We start from the raw sequence: 15,995 nt of genomic DNA, 5'->3' as shown, positions 1-15,995 counted from the left end.
TTTACTTGTGTGATAGCATGTCAGCACTGTTGTGTGTGTGAGAGTGCCTGTGCTGAGTTGAGTGTATGGAACTGACTTAATATGGCAGTGCCTGTAACTGTGGATTATTAGGCGTGCATGTGCTTGTATATACACACTTTTGAAGTGTGTGTGAGATGTTAATGAGGGGAAGTATGTAACTTTGTGACTTTTTTTTTCTATGTTTGAAAAATGTGTGAGATGGGTGTTAGTGGGTGTTGGTGGGTAAGAGGCTATGTACATTGGTTATCTGAGGTGACATTTAAATTGATTTGATAGGGCAGCCTATGATTGATGTGACCAAGGCAAAGTATGTGGCTCTTCCTTTATCATATTCTACGTGGGAAGATTGGTTCATAAGTGCAGGGAATGAGGAGAAGACAAGGTGAGTAACAAGCTCTTACACTGGTTGAAATGTGGACTCAGTATAAATGAAATTCTGGTTGCTTTCTGAGCACAAGTTAGATTGAATATAATAATCATGCCAAACAAAGTTCTGAGAAAAAGTTTAGAACTACAAGCTAAAAGTTCATAATGCATAGAAACCAAGAACAAACTGGGAACCTGTGATACAGAAATGTTTGGTGAAGAGATGTAACAAGGCAAGCCCTAACTCTGTCCCATGAATTCTTACACCTTAAATCTCTTAGTATTACAGCATCCACACACACTTGTCATACAAGGAAACACTGCCTCAGAAAGGGTTACAGTTCTTAATCAGTGTTTATATGCTTTTGATATTTACCATAATATGTGTACAGAGTAGTGAATAGCCTGTCAAAATCACCCCATTGGAGTTTGTGTTGTGTATGTGTGAGTGTGTGTGTGTGTGTGTGTGTGTGTGTGTGTGTGCACATATGCTTCTGTGTCTGTGGTATGTGTATTTGAGTGTGTGCATGTTAGAAGGGAGAAAGAGGTAGTGAGCTTGTGTATGTGTGTGTTTTGTGTGCATGAATATGTGCACATATGCATGTGTGTGTGGTATGTGTGTGTGCATTTGAGTGTTTGCATGGGCTATGTGTTGAAGAGAAAGAAATAGTGTGTGTTTGTGTCTATGTCTTTGTGTGCATGTGTATGGTTTGTGGGTGGGGGACAGTGTTTATGTGTGATTATATATACACACATGCATATCCTTGGTATTTGTGTACATTTGAGAGTGTGCATGCATTATGTGTGTTAGAGAGAAAAAGAGAAAGAGATTGTGTGTGTGTATGTGTGTGTGTGTGTGTGTGTGTGTGTGTGTGTGTGTGTGTTTTAGAAGCAGACAATATTTTAACTCCTACTGTGTGACAAATAATCCCTCTAATCAGTGGATTCATTATATGGATCATCTACCAGTTCTGTGATTTATTCTTGTTTCCTGGATTAATTTTTATGTCTCAGCTGATTATACTAAGGAGGTTCTGAGCTGTCTTGGTGTCTTACAGTGTTGTGGGCTGCTAACTAGTGGTCTCAGTTCTCCATCCTGGTCATCTGTCTCTGAAAGACTTGCCAGACTACCATGAGTGCTGAGTTCATGACAATGTTCGGCAGTGTGAAGGTAGGAGCCCTATCTTTCTTCAGATTCGGCATCAGAATTTACCTGATGTTACTTCAGACAATGTTTGCTGGCTGAAGCAAAAATATTTGGTTACTTGAATAGATAGATTGGTTTTCTATTAATTAAAGAACTGGACAAGTATTGAACCTAACAAAAAGGCTTACTTTCAATGAAATTAAATCACAAATGTGGTTTTAAAAATGCATTATTCTTCAGTAAATGGATACTACATTTGGTTTGTTGCAATGGTTCTCACTTTAAACCCGTGCCCTCTTTCTCCTGATCATTTTCCTTATAGTATCTAAAAAGTTTAGTTCATTTTTCCTTGTAAGATATTTCTGCTTCAGCTTTATGTCTTGGCCTGTAGCTGTCCTCACATTTTGTCATGGCATTGAAGGTAGTGATAGCTGCTGGTGTGCTCCAAAGGCTATGCCGAAGCCAGCTGTCCTCTGCCATCCTTGGGAGGCTCTAGCTACCTTTGAGGCCCCACAAAGGAGCATTTCCTAACCTCCATCTGCTAAGTATGGTGGGCAGCATACAGTGACTATGATCCCAGGGAGTGGCATGGGCCCAGAGCTCTTGTGGCATGTTAAATCTGTATTCAGGCATGCGTGTGTAACAGTGGACTTTGAAAAGGTACATGCAATTTCCAGCACTGATGAAGAGGATGTCTGCAATGCCATCATGGCCATCTGCTGAAACCATGTACGGCAACATCGAAACAAATCATAACATGACACCATCCAACAAATCCAGGAATAACACCCTTCACACCAGCCTAGACCTCTATGCCAACCTCATCCATGGTAAGAGCCTGCCAGGAGTGGTGACTCTGCACAAGAACATAGACATCCCCAAGATTCAGGAAAACACACAAGGCGAGTACAGGATCCTGGAGCATGAGAGCGTGGCAGGAGTGGTGAAGAGCCTAAAGTTCATCACCAAAGCCAAGTCTCTGCGCATTGCTATAAATGCCTTCAAGCCGGCCCAGGAGAGTGGGCTTAAGAAAGTGATGGGTGTGCACAATGTCAACATCAGGAAACTGGGTAATGGACTGACTCTTCCTCCAGTGATGCAGGAAAGTGGCAACCCGCTACCCTCAGATCACCTTTGACAAGTGTGAGTTTGGACACCACAACGATGCAGCTGGTATACTGGCCTCAGCAGTTTGATGTCATGGTGATACCTAATCACTATGGTAACACTATCAACAATGTTTGTGAAGGGCTAGTTGGAGGCATGGGCCTTGTGTCCAGGGCCAACTATGGCCACATGTATGCAGTATTCAAGATAACTACAAGGAACACAGACAAAAGTGTTACCAATATGATCATTGTTAACACTATTCACAAAAGTTGCATGATGCTAGACAACCTCAAGCTCTACTCCTATGCCACCTCCATCTGCAAAGCTACCTTAGCACCTACGGACAATGAAAGTATGCATACCCCAGACATTGGAGGGCAGGGTACCTCATCCCAAGCCATCTAGAACATTGTTCATCACATCCTCATCATTAATGGATGGGCTGTGGAGGCTTAGCTACCCTTGAAGTCTGCTCAGTCTGTCTATAGGATTCTCTTCTCACCTTAGCACTCCAGTTAGAGTGGGTGATAGGCTCCGAAACAGAGCCACGTCTGTCTGTTTCTTTTTTTCTTTTTCTTTTTCTTTCTTTCTTTCTTTTTTTTGTCAGTGCTTGACTTTTTTTTTTTAAGATTTGATAGTATGCATTAAGATCTTACTAGTTACAATGAGCATAAAGTACATGTAAAACAGAATGTAACCCGGAATTAGAAAAAGTTTTCTTGGTGTATAAGGATTAAGCATAATGGGTTTTTCTTTGCTTTTTTTTTTTTTTTTTTTTTTTTTTTCTTGAACTTCACATAGTCTGTGAGTTGTTGCTGGAGTGTTCAGAGCTTTCTGGGGTTAGTATATCTAATTATCAGTGACTGCATATTGTGTATGTTCTTTTGTGACTGGGTTATCTTACTCAGAATCATATTTTCTAGATGCATCCATTTTCTTAAGAATTTCATAAAGTCATTGTTTCTAATAGCTGAGTAGTACTCCATTGTGTAAATGTATCACAATTTTTGTGTCCATTCATCTTCTGAAGGACATCTGAGTTCATTCCAGCTTCTGGCTACTATAAATAGAGCTGCTATGAACATTGTGGTGCATGTGTCTTTGGAGTATTGGAGTATCACTGGGGTATATGCCCAGAAGTGGAATAACTGAGTCTTCAGGTAGTACTATGCCCAATTTTCTGAGGAATCATCAGACTGATTTCCAGAGTGGTTGTACCAGTTTACAACCCCACCAACAGTAGAGAAGTGTTCCTCTTTATCTGCATCCTTGCCAGCATCTGCTATCATCTGAATTTTTGATCTTAGCCATTCTGATTGTTGTGAGGTAGAACCTCAGCGTTGTTTTGATTTGCATTTCCATGATGACTAAGGATGTTGAGCACTTCCTTCGATGCTTCTTGGCCATTCAATATTCCTCAATTGAGAACTTTTTCTTTAGCTCTGTATCCCTTTTTTAAGTAGGGTTGTTTGATTCTCTGGTGTCTAGCTTCTTGAGTTCTTTGTAAAAGTTGGATATGAGGCCTCTATCTGATGTGGGGTTGGTAAAGATCTTTTCCCACTCTGTTGGCTTCTATTTTGTTTTCCTGACAGTGTCCTTAGCCTTACAGAAACTTTGTAATCTCTTTAAATCCCATTTGTCAATCTTTGACCTTAGAGCACAAGCCATTGTTGTTCTGTTCAGGAAATTTTCTCCTGTGCCTATGTTTTCTAAGGTTTTCCCTACTTTCTCATATAATAGTTTCAGTGTACCTGGTTTAATGTTGAGATCTCTGATCCACTTACACTTGAGCTTTGTACAAGAAGGTAAGAAAGGGTCTATTTTCATTCTTCTGCATGCTGAGTGCCAGTTGGACTAACAGCATTTTTTGAATAGGCTGTCCTTTTTCCATTGAATGTTTACAGCTCCTTTGTCAAAAATCAAATGACCATATATGTGAGGGCTCATTTCTGGATCTTCTATTCTATTCCATTGATCCATGTGCCTATTTCTGTACCAGTACCATGCAGTTTTTAGCACAATTGCCTCGTAATATAGCTTGAGGTTAGAGATAGTGATTCTTGCAGATGCTTTCTTGTTGTTGCGGATGAATTTTGCTATTCTAGTTCTTTAGTTATTCCAGATAAAATTGCACATTACTCTTTCCAACTTAATGAAGAATTGGGTTGGTATTTTGATGGCGATTGCATTGAATCTGTATATTGCTTTTGATGCCACTTCTATTTCTAAAAGAAAAAAATCTCTGCTCTTTCCAAGTGTCTCTATTCATCTTCAGAGCTGTTGTTTTTGGAATTCTAGATATGAACAAAGCATTGTTTCATCATGAGACTTCATTCTCTGCATCAGAAATACAACAAAAATGTCACTTCTTGCAAGTAATTACTTTAAAAAACAAACCCAAGTGCAGGAGGATAAAGCAATGGGCTTCATGCTTTGTTTCCTTCCCTTTGACAGTTGCAGTAATCCCAGTTCAAGTATATTGTTATTAAAGCCATAGGCACAGGCCATGAACAGAGAAAAGGACATGTTCTTTTAAAAAGTAGACCTCATTGCTACAAAACTGTTCTTGAAATTAGAAAGTCATCGAGTTACCTTCTCTGATCTAAGTGAGTTTTTTACTAAGGTAGAAGTTTCTAAACAAGTTTCCAGATCCCATTTGGCCGTTGAAAAACTAAAATCTCTCTATGCACTGACTAAACCCTGATATTTGCCCCACAATCCTTTTCCTGTGCTTCTGTTGTTAAGCTTTATTCTCAGGCAGCTCAGGTTCTGAGCAGGAAATCCACCCACTAAAGCCTTCTTTGAAGAGAATGCATACATGAAGGGTTTTTCTTTCTCTCAATTTCTTCATAAGGTGAAAATTTGGCATAAGAAACCGTTAAGCTACCTTAAGATGGGACTGGGAATGTAGGTAATATATTGATGCAAACGTCTACTTAAAAATAAAAGGTACTATCAAAGGAGTGAAAATAGAAATTAACAAAGTTATAAACCATATATTGATATACAGGCTTTAGAATCAAAAGTTTTAGGTGAGCAGGAATGGGTGACTTTTATTTCCCACCATAGCTCCATCAGTCTGTTTGAACATGTCAGATAGGATTCTGATGCAAGAAATTAATTAAGTATGTAGTTTTCACTAATTTCTAAGGAATTCATTATGGATTATATCTATTTCAACACCTGCTTTCTAAAAGGAAACTCAGAATAGTAAAACTATGGCAAAGTCAATATTTACTGTTCCATAGTTTTCAAAAAAAATTTGAGATTCAAAAAAAGATTTCATCATCCCTCCAAGGTAACTCAGAAGTGATATGGAGCTAAATAATTTTAATTTGAATTGCACAAAGAGAAAAGTCTTTTTACTATGAAGATACTCACAGAATTTTTGAAGCAGTTTCAAAATATAAGCGAATTCAAATTAGTTATCCTGCAGAAATGAGCTGTCAAATCATGATGCTTAAGCAGAATCAGACAGCACTGGGGCGTAGCCCTAACATGGGCAGGGTGGCAAACATCCCACTTGCTTTACCTAAAAGAAACAGAGTGCTCTGGTTTGTAAACTGCAAGTCAACTTCAGGGTGAGATACTGCCTTTTTTTTTTTTTTTTTTTTTTTTTTGGTGTTTGTCTCAGTGAACTGAGGCCAGAGGTAAAGAGTAAGGAAGATGCTGACAGGTGAAATGATGTTTATAGATATATAGCAGGAACTGACCCTGGCAGTCTGGACCATGCTACCATCCTTCATGTCAGCACCTAGAAGGGGAAGAGGAGATGAGGGTATCTGCTCCTTCTGTGGCAGACATCTGTGAGTTATAAAGTCTTTTGGCAAAGTCTTTAGTGATGACTGAATGCATTCTCCTTGGAGACCAATACTGTATGTGTCTCTGTGATACTTTTTCTCATTTTCTTTATTTCTTTGTCTTTTCTGCCACGCTATGTTTCTCTATTTCTTTCTTACATGTCACAGTTCATCAAAGACAGTCATGGATAACTGCTTTCTAACACCTAAAGCATACAGAATTGTGTATAAAGTTGGGACAGGCTATCCATAGTTATAAAAAGTGCATAAGCAATATCAAACAGAAATAGTATAAGACTCTGAAGACTCCAGTTTCCCAATCAAGGCACTTGAGGCTGAGGGATACTTGCAGGCATGAAGCTGTGGAATACATTTCACAAAAACAGTATCTGCAGATGCAGGTTGTCACTTGTCACTGTTTTGTGTTTTAATAAACACTTTAGCATTCACTAATTGGGAAAAACACCAAAAATAAAAGAAAACTAATAAAAAAACCTGGTAGGTTTTGGTTAAATGAAAGAGTTGCAAACTGCAGAAATCAGTGTTCAGCTTCTTATAAAGATCAAAGTAAGACAACAGCACAGCAATTATCTCTATGCATAGGCTAGACTTGCATACAATTATTGATTTTCTTCCACCTTTATCCATGTGATGTATAACATAACAATTAGTAAATCTTAACAAATTTCTGGAGATACAGGGACAGAATGAGAGTAAATGTCAGAAACATTTAGACTAGTAACAGATGGAATACAAGTGAACTTACTCTCCATAAACTATAAAATATTGCTGAGTTATCATCTGATGTGGTTACAATCTGAGCTGAGTGAAACTATTTCAAGTGCCACCTGAAACCTTGTACAACCATGCAGAGTGCACATATGTAGTGGGAATGCAGTCAATATTAGCAGTGAACTAGAGACACTGCGTTGGATTTAAAACTAACTCAGTCATCACAAAAGACCCTGTTAAGGACTTTCTTGGTGTACAAGGCAGTGTGCAAGACAGTGTGAAATGCTGGATACAGAATAAAAGGAAGGCAGGACTTCCAGAGGTGGGAGGGGCATCAAGCCACCCTTAAAGCCTTCACTCAAACTTTGTTTTACCCGAAAGATGTGCAGGAATAAAGATGGAGCATAGACAGGGAAGAGCCAGCCATTCACTACCCCATCTTGAGACCCATCCCATGTGAGATAACCAACCTGTGAAACTATGAATGATACTCTGCTATGCTTGAAGACAGGAACCTGGCATAACGGTCTCCTTGGAGGCTTCATCCAGCATTGGATGGATGCACAGACCCATAGCAAAACATCAGGTGGATCTCAAAGAATCTCGTACAGTGTGGGATAGAAGTCGGCAAGTTGGTGTGTTCAAGAATACCACAAGACCTACAGAGTCAACTCACTGCAGAACTTGAAGGCTCACAGATCTTGGGCAACCAATAAGTAAACATGGTAGAGGTGGCCGGGACTCATTACACATTTGTCGCAGGTATGCAGTTTGGTTTCCCCGTGGGACCCATAAAAATTGTAGCTGGGGCAGTCTCAGTTTTTGTTCCCTGCCACTGGACCCTCTTCCCCTTAGCTGCATTGTCTACTTGGGCTTCATTGTGAAAGGGTGTCCAGCTGGCACTAGATGTCCCAGGATGAGATGACACCTAAGCAGAACGTTCCCCTTTCCTGACTAGAAGGACAGAGTGTAATATAGGGTAGAGTTTGTAAGAGTGAGAATAAGAGGAGAGAAGTGGGGGCTGTCATCTGTATATAAAGTGAATAAAATAAATAAATAAATAATTGGGCAAAAGTAAAAATAAAGAAAACCACAAAGAAAGCTTTACTCTGGGTCTTTTGCACATTAGAAAAATGTGTTTTGTGGTCCAAATGTGTGGCCCCAAGGGTCCTTTTGTGAACATTAAGTGAAGTGTCAGTAATGTGTAGGTACCTGCAACTAGGTTCTATTTACAAGACGTTTTCATCCTCTAATGCGCAATCCAAGTACTCACTAAACTCATCCCTTTGCCTTCTCTCAAGTCTCTGGCAATGTTACCACAATTTTCTACCTCTATGAATTTACTTTATATAAGCGAAGTCACATGATGTCTGACCTTTTGCATCTGGTTTGATTTACTGTCAAAGTTCATTTCTCTTATAATTTTTTCAGGGCTTACCCACAGTCGAACATGCATTAGGACTGTTTCTCTTTATAAAGTCAAATACTCTTATACTGTATTCATGCAGTGCATTGCTCCATGCATCCATCTTTTAGCCACTCTGAAAATGTTACTGCAATCATTGGTGTGGAAGCATTTAATTGAGACCGTATTTTCAATTATTTTGGATATATAAGTACTTTCATGGGTCTCAGCACTTAATAGAAAATGTAGAGGAGAAAATTGTCAATGAGTGAAATTGATACTACTACTTGGGCATATATTCCCTGCGATTTATCAAAAGAAAATAGCTGCAGAGAACAAGTACAGAAAGAATTAAAACCAACAGCATAGTAAAATCTTAAACTCTGAGGACGCACAACCCGTGAATGATGGGGAGTCATAGTGTAAAGGGCATTCTAAGACACATGTGAAGAAAATGGGACAAGTGACTGGTTTCAGATACTCAAAGGTAACATTATATGTTATGATATTCCACGAACGCACACATGATCCACAAAGATAGCATTATATGTTCTGATAGTCTACAAGCACATACATGATCTACAAAGATAACATTATGTGTTCTCATAGTCTACAAGCACATACATGTTCCACACATCATGTCCCTTCGGTTCTAGAGTTAATGTGCTGGCATTACAAGTGCATTTTCTGTCACAAAGTAGTTGTAAGCAGACTAGTTGTATAAACTAGAAATCATGATTTAAAACTCCTAATATGTATTAGTTTCCTACATACTATTCTTGTTCAGTTTGGGATATTCCTCTGCATTGGGAGTAAATGTCTCATGAGTTAACTGCTAAAGCCTTTAAGTAATAACTGTGTCTATGGTAGTTGGCTGGAAATGCTTCATTGAATGAATAGACCAATTAGTAAGTGAATCAACTCCTCCTTCTATGAGATTCATGGTGTAGAGTTACCATATTTCCTCTTTGAAATTGAAAACACTCTTCTGCATGAGTGAAATAAAATGTCCACAAAGCACATTTAACTTTCAGGTCTTGGTAAGGGGAGTACAACACACAAACTCTCTCAGTACTTACCACTAACTTAAAAGAGAAGCGTCTCAGACAGTTTCGAAAAATGCACGGACCTGCAGATCATGAGTATGTTTGAGCTTTAGCCGTTGGATTGGAACTAGTAAGACAGAATATCGTCCCTCGGGGTTTTCATTTTCTGCTCCTTTTGTGGAGTTGGTGATCAACCCGACTCAGGCTGTGAGAACTCTGGCAGGCTTTGTGAGTGCTCTTAGCTGCTCTTAAGCTTGAGGAGTAACGATACTTTTCAGAGTTCACTGAATGGTGTTGACTTTTGAATGCATTTGTTACTGAGTTGTACTTTTCTATCTGCAAGAGGAATTTGCTATGGTTTAAAATACAGTGGCTTATGCGCTGGCCAGGGCTGGGTTTCATCATTCTCTCAGCTGCAGGGGGAAAGTTCAAGCTGTTGTGTTAAGATATAGTGGAAAATTGCTTTGAATACAAGAGTAATGAAAGGAGAGGAAGGGGATTTGCATTCTTTGATATGCTAATATATCAAAATGGAAAATTATGACTGAGTAGCTTTTATACTTTTGTCTTATTTACACTGCTCACTGCTGTTGGTACACTGGGAGAAAATAGTCCTGACATTCCTATGTGTACACTGGGGTTACTCGGGGTTCCCATTCAGGTAGCAGGGTAGAAAGCTCTAATTCCAGGAGAGAGAGAGAGAGAGAGAGAGAGAGAGAGAGAGAGAGAGAGAGAGAGAGAGAGAGAGAGAGAGAGAGAGAGAGAGAGAGAGAGAGAGAGAGAGAGAGAGAGAGAGAGAGAGAGAGAGAGAGAGAGAGAGAGAGAGAGAGAGAGAGAGAGAGAAGTATGTGGGGCATGTGTTTCTATGTGTGCTCATGACCATGTCACAGCTCACATGTGAAATTCTGAGAAGAAAATGTGTGTTAGTTATTTCTTTTTACCACATGGACTTCAGTGATAGAATGCAAATTGTCAGGCTCTATTATCAACGAGTCAACTCTTTACAGTGTTGTTTTATTTTTACACCTTTTTATTTATATTTATTGATTTATTTTAGTTTTCAAGAATGTTGTACATAAACTACATACTTAGGTCATTTCTACCAATTCATCTCTCCTCTCCAATTTCTCTTTAAATTTGAGACACACTCCATCTCAAATTCAAGATCTCTTTCATAAATATTACTGTTGTGTGTGTGTGTGTGTGTGTGTGTGTGTGTGTGTGTGTGTGTGTGTGTACTTTTATATATTAACCTACCTTACTGATTCTACTTACTGTTCAGAGCAGTCTTGAATCAGTTGTGAATCTGAATCTGCTTAAGTAGATTAGTTACTTTCTAGTTTGAGAAGTAATAAAATGATATGAATACTCAGCTCATGGTGTGAGTCAATTTGTATCCCTTTCTCCATCTGCTTACTTTCATTCTCATCCTCTTTCATTGACCATTTTGGAAATTTTGCTTTTTGGCTGGTTAACAAGTTATGCTACTGAAACTTTTTAGTCATATTAAAGTCATATTTGCTTACTTATTCCTGTCACTAAGTAACCATAATATAAATAGCAACACACAGATGCGCAGAATGATATCTTACATTTCCTTTAGCCATACTAACAATTACAAATGTCCTTCTTACAATCTTCTGCAAAATTCTTTTAACAGATGAAATTAGCATTGGTAGAAGTTGTCGAATAGGGTAATGACCCAGGAATGAGTAGAATAGGTAAGCAGATTTCATATGGGTCGTTTTATATATGCTAACTTCTAAAAGTGTTCATAATAATTGAGTAGCTACAGTAAATCATATAGTCTTGAGATAAAAGTTTATAGTTAATCAATACTAAAGTTTTGTTACCAAACTTCCAATGCTAGAGCCAATAGATATAAAACATGGAGAAGGCAGGTCAAAAGAAGAAGTTGCTGGTTTTCGTTGCCAGAAGCAGATCAAAATTGTGTGTGTGTGTGCCTGTTTTTATGTGTCTTCGTCTGTCTGTGTGTTTCTCTGTGTATTTCTCTGAATGTGTGTGTGTGTCTGTGAATATGTATGTGTTTGTCTCTCCTCTCTCTTCTCTCTCTTCTCTCTCCTCTCTCTCTCTCTCTCTCTCTCTCTCTCTCTCTCTCTCTCTCTCTCTCTCTCTCTCTCTCTCTCTCTTCTGTGCATGTGTTGTATGAGTCATTGTATGTGTGACAGATATCTGTTTAGTCCATACAGTGAATATCAGAGCTGGTGCTGATGTAAGGCTGACAGGAAACACAGACTACATGCATTAGTCTGCCTTCTGGTTTGTAGGCCTGACTCATGTTTCAGTGCACCATTTTTTGCCATCCAAATTTCAATTTTGAACTTTACACCATGGTGTCTGCCAAATACAGTATCTCCCATAACTTCAGTTGCATGAGAAAATGTGGAGAAATATGTATGGAAACCTCACTCATAAAATATAGTGGCATTAAGCCATCACAAAGAAAGAAAATCACATTCCATAAATTTTAAGTTTAATCTATATGTAAATTTGGCCAACATTTTTTAAGGAACAATATTTCATGAGTATTGATGTTTGTACTACTGGCAATGCTTTCTTTACTTTAAGTAATAATTGAAATACAAACCACAATCTTGTATTTTGCAAAAAAAAAAAAAACAAAAAAAAATAAAAACTGCAAAACAAAACAAAACAAAAAAAGGTATTTGGTTTTCAGAAGAGATATAGACCAGTGATCAGTCTCCTTTGAGAAACAGGGAACCACAGAAAACATTCCCAGCCTGTCCAAGAACAGGGCTGCAGAGCACAATGGTACCACATCTTACTAATCTATGCTACCTTTAATTATGAAAATTCAAAAGATTTTTCCAAACATATACTTGTCTTAAATACATGGAAAAATAAATACATCCATAAATAAAAGCACAAAATGGAAGCATTCGTTAACAATTGAATAAAGGATAATATCCAGATATACAACTATGTACAAAGAACCAGAGAATGAGGATCCTTTTAATTCTTGCAGTGCAGCAGATTAGTACATGGCTTGTGATGGGTGAGTGCCCTCATGAATATCTGATAAATGTCTCTCTGGAAAGTCTTATTTATAAAAGCTGTTTTAAAAATTACTCCAACTGCTACAAGCATTTTTCAATATTTCTTTAATATAACATATTAGAAGCCTTTTCTCATTTTTGTAAGCTTATTCACATAAAATAAAACACCAGACTACTGACATCTAGTGATTAGATTCTTTTTACTTCACGGTTGATGGATCATGCATTGCTGGAGTTTCTCTGGTGGTGGAAAACGTGGGCAGACTTAACATATCCGTAGGGTTGGGCTCCTTCCACTCACAAACATCGCCCTCTGTCACATCTATTGGTGAGCATCACACTCATGTTCACTTCAATGTCATTTTATACACCAATGACCCACTGTCCTCTGGTGACATAATCTTTACATGTATGGAAGACCACATATTTTGCTGGTCACTATAGAAGAGCATATATTTGACTTTACCTAACACAGTCATTTGGCACCATTATAGAAATAAATAGAAATCCACAGTATTTTGATTTAATAGTTTCATAAAGTGAGGGAATAACATACAAAAGAATACTGACTTCTAATTAGCTACCTACAATCCAAACACAAATGAACCAATGTACATATCCTTTTGTTGATTGATGTTTGCATCCAAATTATTAGATTTTTCAGAAAAGTGCATGGATCTGTATTTTACAGAAGCCACAGCTATCCTACTCATGGATAGATGCCCTACCATGGCACAGTAAAAGGTACACCTCTATATTCAAAGTGGTCATATTTGTAATAGCCAGAAGCTGGAAACAGCTGAGGTGTCTCTCAACAAAAGAATGTATATAGAAAATATGGTTCATTGACACAATGGAATACGATTCAGCTTTAAGAATGAAGACATCATGAGTTTTGCAGGCAAATGAACAGAACTAGAAAATATCATCCTGGGCAAAATAACCCGGACCTGCAAGGACATACATGGCATATACTCACTCATAAGTGGATATTAGCAAAAAGTACAGACTACCTGTGATACAACTTACATAGTATATGAAGTTTCACACAGTAGGAAGGCCCAAGTGAGGATGCTTCAAGCCCACTTAAAAGAGAAAATAAAATTATCATAGGAGGCAGAGGGACATAGGTACTGGGTGGGAGAGGGGAGATAGAGGGAAAAAGAGGGGCAGGATCAGGTCTGGGGAGAAACAGGAGAGAAGCCCAGATGGCCGGGACAATGAGTGGTAGTATGCAGCTGCAGATGGTAGCTGGTGGGGGAAACATCTAGAAAATTCCAGAGACTTCTGAATTAATAAGCTCCCAAAACTCAATGGGGAAAAATTCAACCTTACTTGAAATGCCAAAAAGTGTGGAGCTGTATCCTGAAGAGACCACCTCCAGTAGACAGACAGGGTCCCTAGTAGAGGGACAGGGCCAACCATCTACTGTCAAACTTTTTGACCCAGAGTTATTCCTGTCTAAAAAAATGTAGGCATAAAATGGAGCAGAGACTGAAAGAAAGGCCATCCAATGACTGTCCCAACTTGAGTTACATCCTTTGCACAGGTACCAAACCCTGATGCTATTACTGATAGCAGGTTGTGCTTGCAGACAGGAGCCTAGCATGCCTGTCCTCTGAGAGGCTCTACCAGCAGCTGACTGAGACAGATGCAGATACTTACACCCAACCATTTGGACTGAGTCAGGGACCACTGTGGAAGAGTTGGGGGATAGATTGCTAGATCTGAAGGCAATTGCAACCCCAAAGAAAAGTATCAACTAACCTGGAACCCTCAGAGCTCCCAGAGACTAAGCCACCAACCAAAGAGCATAAAAGGGCTAGTCTGTGGCTCCAAGCACAAAAGTAGAAATGGACTGTCTTGTCTGGCCTTAGTGAGAGTGTTTTTGCATAATCCTATAGAGGATTGATGCCCCAGGGAAGGGAGATGCTGGAGGGGGATGGGGGATAAGTAGGTGTGCAACATTCACTAATTTTTACTGATTTATACTATTTTACAAGCTGAAATTTAATATCTTAAGGTTATATGGGTCCTTAAAATAATTTATTTATGTCATTTCCAAATTTGTTAATAGAAACCATTACTTGTACCAATATGGGGCACTCTTACTGCAAGATTTAATTACTATCTAGGTAAGTTTTTTAGATTGACCCATCTTTTTTTTCAAATATAGGTGTTAGCTGGCTATAATTGTTAAAATTACTACTTTGTTCAGCAACCAGTATAATGAATTAGTAAAAAACAATTAATGGAATTTACACACTTTCAAAGGCTCTGACAGGGGACAAAAAAGAATATTCCAAATAAATGAACAAGCCAAGGAGTGTTAATTAAACTCAAATTCCCAATAGATGAGGTCATTGCCTGATAATTCAAATATTAATTTAACTTTTCTAATGATGTCTAAGGTGAAAAATGGTCAGGTTATTGTTGATATTAGGTCAATTTAATTAAAAAATACTTTTACAGATAGTGATTTATTGCAGTAAATAGATTGTAAAGGGTTGTCATTGCTAAGTCAACTTGAAAGATAGCTGTTGAAGTTTCACATATATGTGTACAGATGTAAGGTACAATGATCAGACAATGCATGTTTATGTCCTTCAAAAGTCTACATGCAGGATATTCGATCCTCAACTTGAAATGTTGGCAATGGGACTATTCAGAATTGGAGGTATCAAGAAAATTGAGTAGATCACTTGAAGTATGGCCTTCAGGAGGTATTGATATGGTTGTTACAAGCACTCAGTTTATCCTTTAAGAGCAGGTTATAATTTTTTATTGGCTATTTTATTTATTTACATTTCAAACGTTGTTCCCCTGCCAGGGTTCCTCTCCACAAACACCCTGTCCCACCCTCTCTGTTCCCCTTGCTTCTATGAGGGTGCTCCTCACCCCCCACACACATACCCACTCCAGCCTCAGCACCTTAGCATCCCTCTATGCTGGGGCATCGAGTCTTCACAGGATCAAGTGCCTCCCCTCTCACTGATACCAGATACTCATTTGCTGCATATGCAGCTGGAACCATGGGCCCCACCATGTGTGATCTTTGGTTGGTGGCTTATTCCCTGGGAGCTCTGGGGAGGGGGATCTGGTTGGCTGATGTGGTTGTTCTTCTTATGGGGTTACAAAACCCATCAGCTCCTTCAGTCCTCCCCTTATTACTCCATTGAGGTGCTTGTGTTCAGTCTGATGGTTGGCTGCGAGCATCCTCATCTGCATTGGTCAGGCTCTGGCAGAGCCTAACTGTCCCTCAGAACAGGCTATTATTTAAATGGAGCATTCATGACCTCTAAGCTCTTTGATTGCCCTTACTTATGTGAT

The 15,995-nt window shown here is 38.8% G+C and overlaps 1 pseudogene across 1 annotated transcript; it reads left to right on the top strand.

The window, feature by feature from the left end:
• The first annotated feature begins 1,943 nt into the window (after nucleotides 1–1,943).
• On the top strand, nucleotides 1,944–3,049 carry LOC308416536 (isocitrate dehydrogenase [NAD] subunit gamma 1, mitochondrial-like; annotated as a pseudogene). Its single transcript has one exon. The product of its transcript is annotated as an isocitrate dehydrogenase [NAD] subunit gamma 1, mitochondrial-like (transcript).
• Nucleotides 3,050–15,995: the final 12,946 nt, after the last annotated feature.

This window comes from Micromys minutus (genome assembly GCF_963924665.1).
Source record: "Micromys minutus genome assembly, chromosome: 2".
In the NCBI taxonomy this organism is placed as follows: domain Eukaryota; kingdom Metazoa; phylum Chordata; class Mammalia; order Rodentia; family Muridae; genus Micromys; species Micromys minutus.
Note: the sequence above shows the minus strand (reverse complement) of the source record. Positions and strands in the feature narration are given on the sequence as shown.